Here is a 20,294-nt window from a genome sequence, read left to right as displayed (position 1 = left end):
CAAGTATATTAAAGTTCGATATGAGTTCGACTCAAACCTGAGTTCGATTGAAAATTTAATGAGCAAACTTGAGCATGACAAATCTCAGCTTGACGCGGCTCATTTGCACTCCTACTTACAGAGTGACATACATATGCCTTTGTCCTCATCCTCAAAGTATATTCATAATTATATAGATATTCATGTATATAATGAATATGTTAAGTAATTACATATACATATATATATATATATATGTGTGTGTGTGTGTGTGTGTGTGTTAATTGATCTTTATTTATATTCATACATATAATTTTATGTGAGAAATTCTTACTTAAAAAAAAAAGAAATAAAAAACCTCTAAGCATCTTGATGGCACCATAGTTTGAATTGCAGTAATAAGCCCTTAGTAATTTTGGTTGGAAGACAATTTGTGATGTGTGGTTCTTTTCATGTTTTTTTTTTTTTTTTAAATCATCATTGAAGGGCATTTCTATCTATAAAGTATCACTTTTGCATCTAGTTTATTAATTTCACCAAGAAAATTGACAGTATTATAACTTTATAGTTTTGAAAAGCACAAGAGGATTTAATGATCATAATAAACCAAAGGGTGACTCATCTCTTTGCTTTTTATAAAACCACACAAAAAGTTTATATAGCTTTCAAAAAAAAAAATCCAATAATTTATTTGTGTGTAAAGAATGTAATTTTGACAAATCAGCACCCTTATTAATACTCACTCAAAAAGTGATTACCATAAATTGTGTGATTATTTGAAGAACTTTTAAAGGGGAAAAAAGTCGGTTTTTTTTCTCAAAAAAAATAATTTTTTGAATGAAAATGGAGAATTTTGGAAAAGGAAAAGATTTTAAGGTATCAAAAACTTTATTTTAGATTAGGTGTATCCAAAAGTATAGAAGTGAGGCCTTCTCAATTAAAAGCAAAAAAAAGACCCGAAGGCCGGTTAATTCTTGCAACTTACAAAGATCATTTATAACTAAATTTATATTGTGCTTCTCAATATTTTATTTATTATTCTCAATAATTCAGTATATAGGCAAGCCTATTACAAAAGATACTAACCTCTTAAAGTTGTATTAAAAAAGTATATGTAGGAAACCATGACGGGAAAATGCCCCACCCAATGCTCTTTTCATGGCTTCATTTATGCATTAAGGTGGCTAGAGAGTCATTTTTTTTTTTTTTAGTAACGCCGGGTGTCCTTTGCCGACATCTACCAGAGCAAACCTTAGGATGCACCATAGCGGAAACTAATCTCACGCCCCACAGTTCCCACCCCAAGGCCCTGCAAGGAGGTAAAGTAGGATTTGCTCAACGAAGCAAGAATTGAACCCAGGACGCCTACCTAAGTCACAGGCATGTCCGAGTCCACCCTTGCCACCTGATCCAGCACCCGGGGGTGGCTAGAGAGTCATTATTGTATATATGCTATGAAGGAAAGAGAAAATAAAACATTTTTGTATATATATTTCTCATGTTAAATAAATTTGAAAGATCTCCATCTCAATTACATGATGCATTGCTTTTATAAACATGGATTTTGAACTTTTTAAAAATCAAAAGTGGGACGTGTTCTTATTTTGTTCTAATCTCACTAACCAAAGCATTAGTCCCCTTTACTACATCGCAAAAGGCTTTTAAAAAATAACAAATAATTAAAATAATTTTTAATAGGTAACAAGAGCAAATCAACTAATAAAAAAAATTTTCTTAAACAAATCAAACAAGCTAATATATATATAGGAATTTTCTACATTTTTTAGATTTTTCAACCATTTTATAATATTTGATATTTCCTCTTTTAAACATTTTTTCCCTGAATTTTCTAAAATTTTTAAATTTTTATATTTCTAGTTTTTCTTATATTTTGTTTTCTTTAATAATTTTAAAGATTTTTTTTAGAATTTTACATATTTTCTATATTTTCACATTTGTTATGAAGAGATAGAAAATAAATACTTGAAAAAAAAACAAAGAAACTAATTCATTAGTTTTTTTACTAAATAAAATATTACAATAAAAATAGCAGCATAGAAAACTTATATTTTTATTATATTTGTTGTAGATAATGTTGACAACAATAACAACAACAACAACAAAAGTAATGATTACTTTAATTCTTGTTAGAAGAAAGCCGCAAAGATAAAGTAATAATTTTTTTAGAACTTCCATTAACATTTATATTTTTTATATTTCATTTTTTTAACAATTATTTTTATTTTTAAAGAAACTTTTCCAATGAAATAATTTTTCTTGTTTCATGTTTTTTTTATTATTTTTTGAATTTATTTGAATTTTTATTCTTTTTCAATGTTTCTAATTTTGTACAATTTTAAAAAATTTTGGAAATTTTCTACACTTTTTAAGGATTTTCTACCAATTTCTAATTTTAAGACAGTTTTTTTAATATATTTTTCTATTTTTTTTAAGAGTGTTTTTATAAATATCAAGTAGTGGAAAAGAACTTTTGTACTTTTCAGGGTGTCTTTGTTTCACAAAATTGAATTCTACTGAAATAAAGTAATTGTTATATGTCGTGACATGTTTGCAACGTGTGAAAGCAATAATATTTTATTTGAAAATAATATTAAAAAATCATTTTAGAGGCAAAAGAATCTTTTTTTTTTAAATGTTGAAGTTGCCATCTTACTTTATAGGGAAAATATAGAGAAAATTTATTTTGGTCTTAAAATTGATTGTTTGCAAACTAAAAGATCAATTAAAGTCTAATTTTGTGTATAGAAGGTGCTCTTCAAGAATGATTTGTCATAAAAGAACATTTACCATTGAATCTGTGTGTTTCAATGTAGAGCACTTAAAGAAAAAAGTTTCATTGCTTTTGCTTGAAAAAAAATATTTGCCGTGGAAATCGAGTATAGAATGCACAATGGAATTTGTAAATTACAACAAATGATGAAACACCAAGACAACACAACCAATATAAATGAAAGCAAATAAAGAAATAACACAAGAATATACATGGTTCAACAATGCCTGCATCAACGGGAACAATTCGGCCAAGAATTTCACTATGAAATGAAAGTTTACAGTACACTTCATACAATGATCTCTCTTTTCTCAAAATATGTCCGGAAGGACCTATTTAACAACCCCTTGGAGGCTTCCCTCCAAATACCCAATTGTCCCAATATTTTAATTCAAAATTGAATTCTTCCTCGCAGTCCAAAACACTCGTTGACGAGAACAAGGCACTCGTCGACGAGAGAGAGAAGGCCACTTGTTGACTAGTGAGTCCACTCATCGACGAGTCTTCGAGTTTTTGATTTTCTACTCTCGGTATCTCAGAAGTTCTACAATTCTCAGGCTCTCGGTATCTACTCATCGACGAGTGAGACACACTTGTCGATGAGTCCTTGCTGCACAACACCAATGAATTTATATGTTTTTCTTCTTCCTTTGTTTATCAGCTCTAACAAGTATAAGAGTCACACACACAAATACAACAATCTCCACCTTGGTGATTATACGCCCCTTAGGAGAACCTGAAAAACATATGTAATTGTTCCACCTTCTATCACTTGGAGACATGAAGTAAATTCAAGCAATGCTTGAACTTTTCATTAGTGACTGGTTTTGTCAAAATATCCGCTGCGTTTTCAGATGTATAAACTTTGTCCAATATAAGTTAACCTGAAACAATCAATTCCTGAACCCTGTGGAACCTCACATCAATATACTTGGTTCTAGCATGGTACACTTGATTCTTTACTAAGTAAATAATACTCTGACTGTCACAACGCATCATAACCTCATCTTGCTGTAAGCCCAGCTCTTTGATCAAACCGGTAAGCCACAAGGCTTCCTTTGCAACTTCGGCAACTACCATATACTTAGCTTCAATCATGGACAATGCCATCAAAGATTGAACCATGGATTTCTAACATATAGGTCCTCCTACATAGGTAAAAACATAATTCGTTGTAGACCTTCTGTCATCCATATCCCTTGGATAATCAGCATCTATAAACCCCACAACTGAAAGACTACCATGTTGCTTGTCGAACATGATGTCATAACCTAATGTATCCCATAAGTATCTGAATATCCATTTGATGGCTTCCCAATGTCGTGTTCCCGGATTAGAGAGAAACTTACTCGCCACACTCACAGCATCTGCCAAGTTTGGCCTCGTACACATCATGGCATACATTAAACTCCCCATGGAGCTTGCATGTAGAAACCCAAAAAATTATGGTATTTAAATAATAAAAAGATATGGAGAAAAAGAAAATTGTAAAGGGGGTCATAGCAGGTCCTTGTGTCTGGGACACATGTCTTGTCGACAAGAAATTATCGAGAGACTCTTTTCAGCTCTGAATTTTGTCGACAAGGAATGAGCATTCGTCAACGAACTTCCTTCGTGGCCTTGTCGACAAAGTGATGTGGCTCGTCGACGAGTGCAAGTGTATGAATAGCCTAAACTCAATTTTTCTGCAGAAAATTTTGCAAAGAATCACTCACTCTCTCTCTCTCTCTCTCTCTCTCTCTCTCTCTCTCTCTCTCTCTCTCTCTCTCTCTCTCTCTCTCTCTCTCTTTTTTATTCGTTCCCTCTCCCTTCTCTCTAAGATTTTGGGTCCATTCTTCGTCGGATCGACGATCCGAGGCCGCCACGACACTCCTGGGAAGTTTCTCTTCAAGTTTGCTGGAGTGGATCGTTGGTGGGGTTAACTTGGACTCCATCCCAAATTCTGGGTAAGGCTTTTTATTTAGTATTTGACTTTCCTACAGTTGTAGAAAATGTAGTACTCGAAAAAATACTAAAGTTTTGTTCAAGGCAATGTTGTTTTTAGGGTGTTGAATGGGAAACTCTGCGGGTGTAGGACTAGTGATTTTATGAGCTTTCTAGAAGTCAGGTAAGGGGATAAACCAAGTCAGGATTTTATGAAAATGTATTTATTATTTTACAACATTTAATTTTAGATAAATATGTATATTGTAGAACTATGTTGGAAATATTGTTGTTGATTAGAAATATGGATTTCATGTATAATATCATAAATAAGATTATTATCTCTTGTGCGTGGCATGAGTGATATTTACCATGGAAATTATGATGATGAAATATTATGTTTGCAAAATAAGTATGTTATTACTGCTTTCAGGAAAATAATAAAATGATACAAGGATTTTTCAAACTAAGGAATCTGTATGATATGTCGGTCTAAGGGCCGAGAATTTTATATGATATGCCGATGTACGGGCTGAGATTTTATATGAAATACCGACGTAACGGCTGAAGGTTTTTATGATATGCAATACCGGCGTAAGGGCCGTGATTTATAAAATACAAAATGTTGGCATAAGGGTCGTAAATTTTATATGATATGTTATGCAAATTTGTATGAAGATATTAACATGACAGATATTATTATGAAATAGTCATGTATCATTATTTGAAAATATGCTATATGTTATCAGAACCTAATTAGTGTGGTTTAGGCTTTCACGAAACATGGTACCGTAGCTATATGATCACGATCATATTTATGTTAGTGCTACCGCTTGCCGTACGGGGCAGTGGAAGATCGGTAGTTGATGTGGTTTATTGTAGCACAGGCATCCCTCTAGTGTCCGAACCAGGAGGGGTTAACCCATTGTACTTACAGACTTATGTTGATCTAGCATGATCGGCTAGCCATTGCTAGGTCCCGCCTTTGGGTCGCATAACCCAGTCATGTGGGGATAAGACATGACACCAGCCAGCTAACCATCCAAAATGTTTTCTATGTACAGTTATATGAGATGAATTATGTGTATAGAAATTCAGTATGTTATACTATGAAAAAACATGTTTCTCTTAGATATGATACAGATAGTTTTATCAAGTATGATGTATGTACTGTTATATGTATAACACGAAAATACTCATGTTGTCACACACTGATAATAGTTTATTTCTCTTACTGAGAGATGTCTCGCCCCAGCTATATAAATATTTCAGGAGTCCCAGAAAATAGAGCGGATAAAGCTTCGCATCACTAGAATTCGATAGTCCTACCCTATTTGAAAGGAAAGTCTTTTTGCTAGGGTTAGACGGATTTTGGGTGGTGACCCAAGGACTCTTTTTGGATATTTTGGGTTATGTGTATTCATATGACGGTTGTAGTAAACTCTGGTATTGTGTTGAATGGTAATTTGATATGTATACGTTATTACGTTTTCTATTGCTTAGGTATCAGTATTGTATTTCAGGTATACCCCTGGTACCCTTGGGTCCAGGTGGATTATGATTTAATAGGTTGATTATGATTTGCCAAGGTATTTATATAGAATATTATTATGGAAAAAGAAAACAAAAATTGTAAAATAAGCAGGTCGTTACATTGCATAGGGGACCTTTGACATGTCCCGGATATCCTTATCCGTACTTGGGAAATCTGTAGTAGACAACTTTAAATGTCTCATTAGAGGTGTACATACCGGTTTTGCATCTGCCATGCTAAACCTATCAAACACCTTCTCCATATAAACATCCTAAGATAACCATAACCTCATTGCAGTTTTGTCTTGGCGAATCTCCATCCCAAGTATCTTCTTAGTTGAACTAAGATCTTTCATGTCAAACTCTTTATGCAATAGTTCCTTTAACTGATTTACTTCAGATAAATCTTTTGCAGCTATCAACATGTCATCGACATACAATAACAAGAAAATAAGAGAACCATCATCAAGCTTGTTCATATACACGTAGTAGTCATACTCACATCATTTGCAGCCAATCTTGATCATATAGAAATCAAATTTTTTATACCATTGCCTTGAAGATTGCTTCAACCCGTAAAGAGATTTCTTCAACTCACAAATTAAGTTTTTTTTCCTTAGTTCATTGAATCCCTCCGGTTGTACCATATAAATTTGTTCTTTTAAGTCACTGTGAAGAAACATCGTCTTCACAATCTATTTGTTTCAAATGAAGATCATAATGAACTACCAACAACAACACTATCTTAATAGAAGTGTGTCAGACAACAGGTAAAAAAATTTCATCACAGTCTATTCCTTTCTTTTGTTAATTCCCTTTTGCCACTAATCGTGCCTTGAATTTTTCTCCTTCCTTTTTTAAAATTGCTTCCTTCTTCCTATATACCCATTTGCAACCTGTTGGTTTTACTATAATCCCAAGAGGGGGGTGAATTGGTATTTTAAATTTTTTCTCTCCTAGGTCAGATATTCGCACCAGTATTACACAATCCTATGGTTAATCTAAATTAGATAATAAAATGAATCAATAAATGCAATTGAAATTAAATTGCATAAATAAAATTACTCAAGCAAGCACAGTAAGTCAAGTAGGACACCAGATATGTTATTGAGGTTTGACAAATGTGCCTACGTCCCCACCTTGGCTCACAAGTACAAAGATTCCACTATGGCTCACTTAATGGGTGGAGCGGCACCTAATACAACTAGGTCAATTAACGGAGCTAACCTCAACCTATACAATCATTCCAGACTAGATTATCACCCCTTCAAGCCACGCATGGAATACAACAGATTTACAATATAATTTGTGTACAAAGCGTATGTTTCTCAAACAAGCAGATTTGTACCAATATAATCAACACACTACAGTATGATAGGATATGATAAGCTCAATGTAGTCTCAAGGTCTACTCTCAAAAAATAATGCTAGTATACCAATCAGAATGGGAGAATGTATGTGTTAGGATCTTTGTGTCAAGATAATAATATCAATCACAAGATGCAGCAACAAAGATCTTCAACACACAAGCAAATATCTCAAAAATATTTTTCTCAAAAATAAGCACAAGAGATATTTGAAACTAGTTTGTAAAAATTATTTCACAAGTAAAATACAATACAAGCTCTTAAGTATTGCAATGGTAATGCAAAACTCACAAGCTCTAAAGAATTTTCCCAAGAAAGACTTATTGACAAAGTCTCCAAGAAAAACTCTAAGCTCACTCTCAAGTAAAAATAAATCTCAATCAAACAGAGCAGATAAGAGTGTTAGCCTTACAGGATAATCACAAGAGCACTTTTACTAAATGATTTTTGCAATAGGAATGAGTAAGAATGGAAGTGGAGAGCTTGAATATGAGAAATAGAATTTTTGAGTTTCAGAGAGAATTTGCTAATGATATTTGCTAATTTGTTACTAATCTATCCAAAATGAGGGGGTATATATAGACACCCCAAAAAAATATTTTTGAGAAAGTTTAAATAGAGTTAATAAAAACTAACCACGTTTTAACCTTGTTAAAATTCAATCAACCCGAGAGGTTCGATCGACCATTTTTAAGGTTCGGTCGACTGAGTTACTCAGTTCAGTCAATCAGGGTGTTTTTGAACTGAGGTGATGGTTAATCAGACTTGAGGCGATTTTTGAACCTCCGAGGTTCGGTCGACCAGCCTAAGTTCGATTAACTGAATATAGATGTTCGATTGACCAGGCCATTTTTCAACTTTAAGTTCGGTCAGCTAGGGCGTTAGGATTTCCCCACGTGTCAGTTCGGTCGACCAGGGCTTTGACGTTCATTTTAAAGACGGTTGACCAAATGGTCAAACTTTTGACCTTGGGGAAGTTCAGTCGACCAAAGTTATTCTGTATGTTAGGGTTCGGTCAACCGAACATACTAATTTTGTGCATTCAAGTTCTAATTCCCTTTTAAAGTCACCCCTATTCACTTGATTATTACTTTTAAGATATATAGGGGTTTTTTCATGCAATATATGTGGACCTATGGTTAGTCTAAGGTATTTGAGCTTATCCATCCTACCATGCATGCAATGCATTAATTATTACAGACCATTAATACTTAGATATTACAAACCCGAATAAAACTTAATTAAATTACAACAAATAAATATTCTAGGTCTTTATCTTCTTCAAATCCATGTGCACCATATGGAACTTCCAATTGATACTGCACACAAACTCATTGAACATTAAATACCAAAGGATTTGTCATAATCAAAACGAGATATAACCTATAAGGTCAGCACAACCTATCGGTCTCTTCCTATATGAAAGCTCCACCAAATCCCAAGTTTGATTTTTATGTAGTGATTCCATCTCTTCAATCATTGCACCCATCCACCTACCTTTCTCCTGACCGTGCATTGCCTTTTAAAATATAATTGGATCTTTGCAATTGTTAAGAAAAGTATAAGACACTAACTCTTCAAATCCATACCTTGGCAGAGGTCTGATAGTGCGTCTAGATCACTGTATAGGAAGATTGTCAACTTGCTAGTTTCCCGAGCTAGAGCTCCCTGCAACCAAAGGACTATGATCATTGTTATTGCCTTGAGCTTCCAACTCCATATGCATAACATGTTCATCTCTGGCCTAGTTTTTTGGCTCTTGTTTCTATTCATCACAATCTTGAGTACTCTTTCCCATAGCCTTCTCATCAAAGACTACATCTCTATTTATCACCACCTTGTTTGCCTCTAGATCCCACAACTTGTACCCCTTCACACCCTTTTGATATCCCAAAAAATGCAACATTTAGATTTTGGGTCAAGCTTCGATCTCTCCACACTAGACACGTGAACATAGGCTGGACACCCAAATACCTTCAATTCGGAGTAGTCTACTGCATTTCCCGTCCACACCTCTTCTGCCACTTTACCCTCTAGCGATTTCCTTGGTGATCGGTTTATCCGAAAACAAGTCATACTAATTGCCTCGGCCCAGAAGTTCTTTGGTAGCCCTGTATTAAGTCTGAGACATCGAGCTCTTTCAACTAGAGTTTGGTTCATCCATTCAGCTAACCCATTTTGCTGAGGTGTCCAGCAAACGATAAAGTGTCTCTTAATGCCCAGCTTCCCACAAAACTCCATGAACCATGAATCAGCGTACTCGGTCCCATTGTTTGACCTCAGACATTTGATTCTCCTCCCCGTCTGGTTTTCAACTTCAGTTTTCCACAACTTGAACCTGGCTAACGAATCAAATTTGTGCCACATGAAGTATACCCAGACTTAAAAATGAGTTATGTTATGTCCCATTAAGGTAGGGACAAAGCCATAATTGCATCTAAGGGAGAGCAAAAAGTAAATATGTTTTTTTTTTTTTGCAATGAAAGAGTTGGAGGACTATCAACAATGGACTCAATGTCCTATTTATGTTTGGTAACTAAATGAAAACTAAATAAGTAAATAAAACCAAACCAATGGTTCCTTTACTTACCATTTTTGTTTTAAAAACGGAATAACAACTTTGTTTTAGTTTTTGAAAAAGTAAAATAAAGTAATTAAAAAAAAAATGGTCTGAGAGCATTGTTGTGAATAGGGAAGGTAGACTTTTAAACATTCTTTAAACGAGGTTTCAAAGCCTAGCACCCTAAAATACCCATTTCAAGAATGGTAATCATACCTTGTGTGAGTGTGTGTATCTCCCATTTCAAAGTTAATTTTTTAGAAAAATATTGAAAAATAAGAAAAAAAAAAAAAAAGGTTGCAATAATTGCTAGTCGACCAACTATAAAGAGTTGACCACCTGCTACAATTTTTCCACGTATTTATATTTGGAGATGTCCTGAATTTGGATTTGTATTGAATTCAATTAAGATGTAATACAAAATTATATTAAAAATTGTCCAAATCCAAAAATCGAAAGTTTGAAATTCATGATCCCAAACACAGAGTGTTTGATTTTTGCAAAAAGAAAAAAAAACTTTTGGCCTTTAACCTAAAGGCTTTTGTAGAGTTTATGAGAAAGATTTACCTCATGAAAACTCAACTAGTTTATGTCTTTTAAAAAGCACTTACATTCACACAATAAAGAAAAGTAAAATAGAAGAAGTTATGCTTTTTAAAGTTATAGTTGAATCTACATGTGTAGATTGCCTACATATCCTCCATTGAGGAATCAAGTCATCTGTAGTTCATCAAAATATTTTCAAAAATAAATTTAAAAATATTTTGACGAAAAATTTTGAAATCACTTGAAAACACTATATTATTTTTATTGAAAAATCTTTGTTTTTGATTGAAAACTTTGATTTTCCAATGATTACTCTATAACATAGAAATTTGGAATCAAGTTTGGGTTTAAGAAAACATTTTTTTCACCCTCAAGCCACTTCATAGGTAATCAATTTGAAAAATTATGTTTGCTTGTTTAAATTTGACTAAAACATTAGTTTTTGGTAGTAGAACAACAAACCCCCTAGAAAATTTGCTTTTCGAAATCATGGAAGTTATAAAGAATGTCTAAAAGCCACATCATGGATGTTAACTCTAGATATTGGTGTGAAACTTTGTAAATACTTGAAAATCACCTTAAAATCACTTCGAATATGAAAACTTCAATTTTTTAAAAGAAAAACCATGAAAACCATTGTAATATTAGGAATCAAACTCGACCAATACACTCCAGAGAGTGTTTAGACTTGAATACAATATGAAATACAAGGACAATCCAAAAAAAAAAAAAAATGGCTATAAAATAAAGCCTCTAGATTTGTCGATTGACTGCCTATAGAGGCTAATTGACTATGTTCTATAGCCTAACAGATACTTTTTTCAATACAAAAGGGGGTAGTCGACCATGTCCACGGGGCGATCGACTATCTACTGGCCAAAATTTTGAAAAAAACACAATTTTTTTTTTTTTGTTATTTTGATTAGAATTCTTTCATGTATTCTAAATATTATCAAGACCTAATACCCTTAGATAATATAATTCAATCAAAGAACTGTAAATTCATGTATGAAAATAAAATTCACATCACATACACCCTTTCTTGCCTTATATGCCAAAGCACAAACCAACTTAGAAACAAATGAAAAGAAAGGGGTAAAGGGCTGGCCTTATGATGTTGCAATCAATTTAGACAAGTGAGAATACACTCACCATGCACACAACCTCTCAAGTATATTCTAAAAGAATAAAAATGAGATTCCTTTCACAAACTTCAAAGTTTTCCCCTTTCCTTCTCACACAAAATGATGCATGAAAGCCCTCTATGCTTTCTCCTTACCTCCACTTGGGCATGTCCCAAACTCTCTTCCAATGGGTCTATTTGTAGATCATTGGGATCGAGGGAAACATCACTTTGAAATTTGAATTTTAAAAATTTAAATTTAAACTACCAACGACCTATTAATAACTACTGTAGACGCCTTAATTTTTACCACGTCCTCTCATTTGGTGATAGGCATAAGATCAATACAATTTTGGGAGCACCCCATTTGGAACATTCATTTGAGTCCTAATTTAAACGAAAAATCCCATCAGTGAATTCCTGAGAACAAACCCTTCTTATAAGAGTCCCTATCATTTGAGTCTTATCCATAATCAAGGCCATAATTATATTTTGTGAGTCAAGTCCATATGTCCTTTTATTTTAGTCGAGTTTGAAATTATCTTTTTGACTTTTGGAGTCAAGTCCATACATCCTTTTATTATGGCCAGGTACATATTATCAAAACCTTAGCTAAGTCATGCTCATTTAATCAAGGCCACATTTTAGAAATTTAGTCTCTTTGTTAATGTGTCCAGGTTGTTTTTCTTATTTTTGAAATAGAGTCTTTATTTGTTTTGAGTCTAGAAATAGAGTTTGGGCTAGTTAAAGCATGTTTACTTATATTTATAAGTCTTGTGCACACTTTTTGGAGACCAGTCCTTGTTCTTTTTTTATTTCCATTTGAGTCCCATTTTTGAGTCTAGTATTAATTTCCTGAAATTTGAGGGTCCCATGTGACTATAAATAGAAGGATTCAGTGTTGTTATTATTTTATTAAGGGACACGTGTCCAATGGAATACAATACGGGAATATAAGGGGAAATACATTGCAAAATACCAAGAAAATACACAAAAAGAAAATCTTCCGAGGGGCCAGAGACACCCATATGCCTTGGAATATTCCACTGCATCTCCAGGATACTTGTTCACCAATTCAAAAAGAAAATCAGGCAAATGGGAGGGAAATTCAAATGAATCAAAGAGTTAATTGAGAAAATTTGCAGAAATTGAGAGCATGCGCAGAGATCATAAGAGATACCTTGATTTTGTGAATTAATTTGGAAACAATCCTTGAAAAAATATCACTCAAATTGATTAAAGGATTTCTGAAAATCAGAGTGTATCCCCCATATTCTTGGTCACACTCTCCATTGAAAGGACAATCAGCCATATCACAAGAGAGGGGGATTCCTTTGATGTAGGAAGAAAAGCACACATTAGGGTTTCTGTTTAGAAGGAAACAATGAAGAAAGGAAAGACCAGACACTGCCTTAATTGACCTAGGACTAACCCTATAAATGGAGGAGTCTCGCACAGACCAAGACACACAAAAAGAGAGAGTTCAATACACAGAGAATTCATAGAGAAGGCACAAAGAGCAGTTCGAGAGGATTTCGAAAACAAGTGTCAAAGGAGAAGAACCCTAAGGACCCCAAAGGTTGGAGTCCTCTTCTCACTTAGAAGGCACACCCACCAGTGCCTACCATCAACATTTAGAAAGCACACTGTTAGCTTTACCGTGATCCCAAGAGTGGGGGTGAATTGGTATTTTTAAAATTTAATCCCTAGGTAAATATTCTAACACCAATATATTCACAATTATATGCTCAATCTATTGCAAGTAATGTAGTTATATACCAGAAATTAAATTCAGTAAATTAATTAACAACACATGCACCAGAAAGTAGTAAAGTAAGAATGACACACATAAATGTTATTGAGGTTTGGCCAATTGCCTATGTCCCCGCCTTGATTAACAAGAACAAAGATTACCACTATAATTGCTCACTTAAACGGGTGGAATGGCACCAAAACAAACCAGGTCAATTACCACGGGGTAGACGTCAACCTTTACAACCAATCTTTATCGGGCTGGATTACCGCCCCCTCAGGCCATGCCTGGAAACACTCAGATTTTACAATCAAAGAATGTTGGTACAATGATTATACTTTCATGTAAAGCAGATATGTACCTAGTTATGCGCAATAACATACACCACTGATATGAAATAATATGTAAGCTCAATGTGGTTTAATATATCAACTCTCAAATATGATTGCTATTAATGTAATCAGTGTGTGAGAGTCTAATCAGTATAATCTTTGTATCACAAGATATTCAATCAACGTGTTCAAACAAAGATGTCAACCAAATCTCAAATATTTAAATCTGCAGGATATCTCAATTGTGTAAGTATCAAATAATGTATATGTTTGGTTTGCAAAATATATTTAATCTTTGTATTCAACAAATGATATGTAAGTCAATGAATAGTGCAATAAATATTCTTATCACATAAACAAATATTTCTTTTCAAAGGTACGTCAAGATAAATCACTCAAGATATTTGAAAATATTTTGAAAAGATTTTGCAATCCAAAAAAAATACAAACTTCCCAAGATATTGCAATATATATGCAATACTCAGAAGTTTAATACAAGTCTTCTTAAGAGAGACTTCTCAACAAAGTCCCCTAAGAACACTTAAGTTTGGTTCTTAAGAAAATCGTATCAAACAAACAAATCAAGGAGAGCAAACCTTTCAAACAATCACTCAAATTAAACTTACGAAGAGCTTTTGCAATGAGAAAAGGTGAGAGTGACTGAATGGAGCTTGGAAATCAATATTAGGAACTTTGAAATTTGAGAGAGAATTTTAATCAAGATAGCTAATCAAGTTGCTAATCATTCCAAATAAAGGGGTATTTATAGATTTCCCCTGAATTATAATCGTTAAGGACATGGTTGGAATTATTAGAAAAAATTTAATGATATTTAATTATTTTAACCCTGTTTAACTTAGTTAACTGTGGTAAAAAAATAGGTCCAACCCGAGAGCACCGGTCGACTTGGGCAAGTTCGGTCAACCCAAGTTCTTGGGGTTCGATCGACCGGGCTAAAAATGAACTGTGGTCTTTGGTCGACCGGACATGTAAGTCCAAAGGCGATTTTCAATTTTTGCGAGGTTCGTTTCACCAGGCTGAATTGAACTAAGTCTATCGGTCGACCAGACCATTGAGTTCCCACACAGGGGAACTCGGTTGACTAGGTTGGTGGTATTCAAAAATCACTCGGTCGACTAGGAAGTCAAATTGTTGACTTCCTTGGAAGTTCGATCGACTGAGGCCAATTGAACTGTAAGAGTTCGGTCGACCAGGTCGTGGTCAACTAGTTGACCCAGTCCAGGTTCGGTCGACTAGGGGCAAAATGAACATGAATTTTCGGTCGACCAAAGGTGCACATTTCATGCAATTCGATCTTGTTTCATCCAACAAACACCCTATTTCAAATAATCAAACATGTGTATGCATGAGTGAGTGTCCTAGGGTCATTTCTAAGTCATGTTTCAGTTATTCTTGGTTTGAGCTTACGTATTAGATCATGCATGTGATGTGTGTATGCTTATTACAAACCAAAGACCCTAATTACTAATACAGACCCTTTACATAAATGAAATACATTACAACACATAAAAAATTGGGTGTTCAATAGAAATTTGGTCTTTAAACTTCACTCTCTCTACGTGCATTATGATCTGTCAAATTGAGTTCCTGTACATAACCTCAAACACCCATTAGATATAATGAGTATTTGTCATTATCAAAATCGGGCGTAACCTATAAAGTCAACATTCTCCCCCTTTTTTATGATGGCAAATACACCCAGCAAAAATATGGGTATAAGCCTAAGAACGCTCCCCCTATCAATATGCATCAAGGAAAACTTAATTTTCAAAACCAATGTTAAAAGTTTAACCCAAATATTTTTGTCTCTTCATATCCCCCTTTTGCCAACAGCAAAAAAGGCCACGAGAGTTAAGAACTCAAGACAATGGGCGAGTATGATATTTGTACATTATAAGTTTTGGAAAGTTTTAGAAAAATTTCAGCAGAGTGCCATTTGAAAACATGACTTTCCAAAATAGATCTTGTATAAATAATATCCTGTTTGAGTTTATAAATCCTAGCATTTTATCCACAACTACTCAAATAGTTCCAATATGATCAAACAGTAAAACATAAAGCTCAATGTTATCATGCTGTAGATATAAAAATTATACACACAAGAAATAATCAATATTCACAAAGTCTAAGGCAATAAGACATATCAACAATAATATTAGTTGCTAAGACTTGTAAATTTCATTAGAGAGCTCCCCCTAAATTTATGCAAACTATGAGATATCTAAGAAGCCTCTCTAATGTGCATTAGACCTAACTCACATCTAAACTGTATGAACCTATCTTCGGGAAGTGGTTTAGTGAATATGTCCGCCCACTGTTCATTGGTGCATACAAACTCAAGTGCACATCTCCTTTCTGCACATGATCACGAAGGAGGTGATGTCTAATCTCAATGTGTTTAGTTCATGAATGTGACATGGGATTTTTAGAGATGTTGATTGCACTAGTATTATCACATTTAATCGGTATTGTATCATAGTGCAATCCAAAATCCATAAGTTGTTGTTTCATATAAAGAGTTTGGGGACTACAACTTCCAGCCGCAATATATTCTGCTTTGGCTGTGGATAAGACAATTGAGTTTTGTTTCTTGGAGAACCAAGAAACAAGAGATTGTCCTAAATAGTGACAAGTGCTGCTAGTACTTTTTCTATCAACCTTACTACCGGCAAAGTCAGCATCAGTATAACTAACAATCTTAAAAGTTGTATGCTTAGGGTACCACAAGCCTAACTCTATAGTTCCAACTAGATACCTAAGGATTTGTTTAAAACCTTTTAGATGAGATTCCTTAGGGGCAGCCTGAAACCTAGCACACATACACACACTAAACATAATGTTAGGCCTACTAACAGTGAGATATAGGAGACTCCCAATCATGCCACGGTTCAATTTTACGTCAACGGGGATCCCTTGTTCATCTTTATCAAGCTTAATGGAAGAGTTCATAGGTGTACCAAGAATTTTACAATCTTGCATATTAAATTTCTTTAGCAAGTCCCTGATATATTTAGATTGGCATATGAAAGTTTCATGTTTAGCTTGTTTAATTTGTAGCCCTAAGAAGAAACTAAGTTCACCCATCATGCTCATTTCAAATTCACTTTGCATGCATTTGGAAAACTCATTACATAACTCATCATTAGTTACTCCAAAAATAATATCGTCCACATAAATTTGAACAAGAAGTATCATCATTTTTGGATTTGATGAAGAGTGTAGTATCAATTTTGCCACAGGTAAACCCATTTTCTAGTAGAAAACCACTAAGTCTCTTATACCAAGCTCTAGGAGCTTGTTTCAATCCATACAATGCCTTAGACAATTAGTAAACATGATTTGGATATTTATGATTTTCAAAATCGAGTGGTTGTTCTATGTATACTTATTCATTGATATAGCTATTTAGAAAAGCGCTTTTAACATCCATTTGAAACAATTTAAAAATTTTGAAAGCGGCATAAGCAAGTAGCATACAAATGACTTCTAACCTAGCAACATTAGCATATGTTTCATCAAAGTCAACCCCCTCCTCCTGATTATATCATTGGGTAACTAGTCTAACTTTATTCCTAGTTACTACCTTATTCTCATCTTTCTTATTTCTATATACCCATTTAGTTCCAATAAATGTGTGATCATTAGGCCTGGAAACTAGAGTCTACACTTTGCTTCTCAAATTAATTAAGTTCTTCTTATGGACATCACACAAGACTCATCCTCTATGACTTCTTTAATATTTTTAGGTTCTTCCTCGGGTAAGAAAGCAGAATGATTCACTAGATTTCTCAAGGAGGATCTTGTGGCTATACCATGGGATGGTTCACCTATGATTTGAGGTGACCTATTCTCTCTTTCTACCACACCGTTTTTTTGAGGTGTCCTAGGTGTAGAAAAGTTATGTGATATGCCCTCTAAGTCACAATATTTTTCTATGCTCTCATTTTTGAATTTCGTGCCTCTATCACTTCTTATATGAGTTATCTTATATCCCTTTTCATTCTGAATTCTCCTACAAAATTTGGTGAACTGTTCACATGATTCATTTTTATGTGCAAGAAACAACACCCATGTGAATCTAGAAAAGTCATCCACAATTACAAAAGTATATGATTTATCACCAAGACTTTGCACAGAATTAGGACCAAACAAATCTAAATGAAGCATCTCAAGTGGTCTAGTAGTAGATATGAATTTCTTTTTCTTAAAACTATATTTTGTTTGCTTACCTATTTGACATGCATCACAAATTTTATCTTTTATAAATAACATTTTAGGCAAGCCTTTTACTTGTTCTTTTCTAACAAGTTTTGACAATAAATCCATGCTAGCGTGTCCAAAGCGTCTATGCCACAACCAACTAACTTCATTTACAGCAGAAAAGCATGTCACTTGTTGTGAAGCTAAGCTATCAAGAGAAGTAGTATAAACATTTTCATGACGATCAACAGTAAAAAGTACTTTGTGATCTAATTTATTTTCTACTATGCATTTATCATTTTCAAAAGATACTTTATATCCTATGTCACACAACTGACTTATGCTTAGTAAGTTATGCTTCAGCCCTTCAACCAATAAAACATTATCAATAGTAAGAGAGAAACTCTTACTAGCCTTACCTACCCCGATGATACGTCCTTTTGCATTGTCGCCAAATGTTACAAAGCCTCCATCTTTGGGAATGATTGAAGTAAATTTTCCCTTGTCGTCGGTCATGTGCCATGAGCACCCGCTATCCAAGTACCACCAGTCCTTGGAGGAGGATGACCTTAGGCATACCTGCAAAATAAACTAAGTAACTGATGCTGGTCCCCAAATTTTATTGGGTCCACGGGGGTTAGTGGTCGCATCTCCCTTAACTACCCATACTTTCCTAATTCTAGCATGCTTATTCCTAAGTGGACAATCAAATTGAATATGACCAATTTGTTTACATTTAAAACATTTTATTCTACACTTAGGATCTTTAGGAGGAATATTAGACTTTGACTCACGTGTAAAATGTCCTCAGTAAAGATTAGGTCGTCTAACATTTTCAATACCATTAAAACCAAGACCTTCTTTACTTAAGGAGTTTCCCTGGGCACCAAGTAATTTTTCAAAATTGTGTTTGCCCTTGGTGAATTTAAAAATGATTTTGGAGCTATCCTCCAATTTCCTTTCAAGCTCAACAATAGTAGCATCTTTTTCTTTTAAAATGGAAGCGTGAGAGGTTTTTGCAATATCAAACAATTTTGACCAATTTTCACATTTCTTTTTCAAATCATTATTTTCTTTGGTTATCTTACTCAACAATTTATATACAAGAATATATTCAAATTATAACTCTCTAAATATAGGCATGCAATCAAAATCACAATCATCAGATGAATAGTAAGAAGAAAATGAGCTAGATGACAATACCTCATCATCGTGTGCCATCAAGCACAAATTAGCAACCTTTGAGTCGTTGTGGTCTGATCTTAAGTCGCTGCTGCTAAGTTTATCCCATGATGTCCAGCCTTCATGGCCTTCTTCTTTTTCTTAGCCTCCTTTTTCAGCAGTGGGCAATCTGGTTTGATGTGCTCGACCTTGTTGCAATTATAACACGTGGGAGCATTTGATTTTTCTTTTATTTTACTAGACTCTCCCTTTTCAATTGTAGACTCCTTGTATCTTTTATATGACTTTTTGTTCTTCCTGAAGAATCTGCTAAATTTTTTGGTTAGCATGACCATTTCATCATCAATGTCAGATTCACTACATTCACTAGATGTGTTAGTGGAGGTTTTTAATGTGGTTACTTTCTTAGCCCTATTATGCTTATTAAGTCTCTCATTTATGGTTAATTCATAAGTGATCAGGGAACCTATTAATTCATCTAGAGTCATGACCTCAAGGTCTCTACCCTCAGCAATAACCGTAGCCTTGGCTTCCCAAACAGGAGGTAGGCCTCAAGGATCTTCCTAATCATCTCATATGTGGGATATGTCTTTCTTAATGCATGTAGTGAGTTTATGGTGTGTGTGAATCTAGTGTACATGCTCTGAATGGACTCACCTATATTCATCCTAGAGGCCTCATACTCACTAGTCAACATATCTATCCTACTATATTTCACATCTCTAGTACCCTCATATGTGACTTCTAACTTATCCCATATTTCTTTTGTAGTAGAACATGCCATAATTGTGTTAAATTCATTTACATCAAGACAACAATATAAAATATTCATAGCAGTGGCGTTTAGACTAACAACTTTCATATCATCATCATCATATTCGTCCTCAGTCTTAGGAACCCTAGTTGCACCCTTAATTTTCATAGGGACATAATTTCCCTTAAAGACAATCCTCCACACCTTCTAATCAGATTTCTGAAGGTAGA

The sequence above is a fragment of the Malania oleifera genome, chromosome 2 (genome assembly GCF_029873635.1).
Source record: "Malania oleifera isolate guangnan ecotype guangnan chromosome 2, ASM2987363v1, whole genome shotgun sequence".
Taxonomy (NCBI): Eukaryota; Viridiplantae; Streptophyta; class Magnoliopsida; order Santalales; family Ximeniaceae; genus Malania; species Malania oleifera.
The sequence above is the reverse complement of the archived record's forward strand: the minus strand, read 5'-3'. Positions refer to the sequence as shown.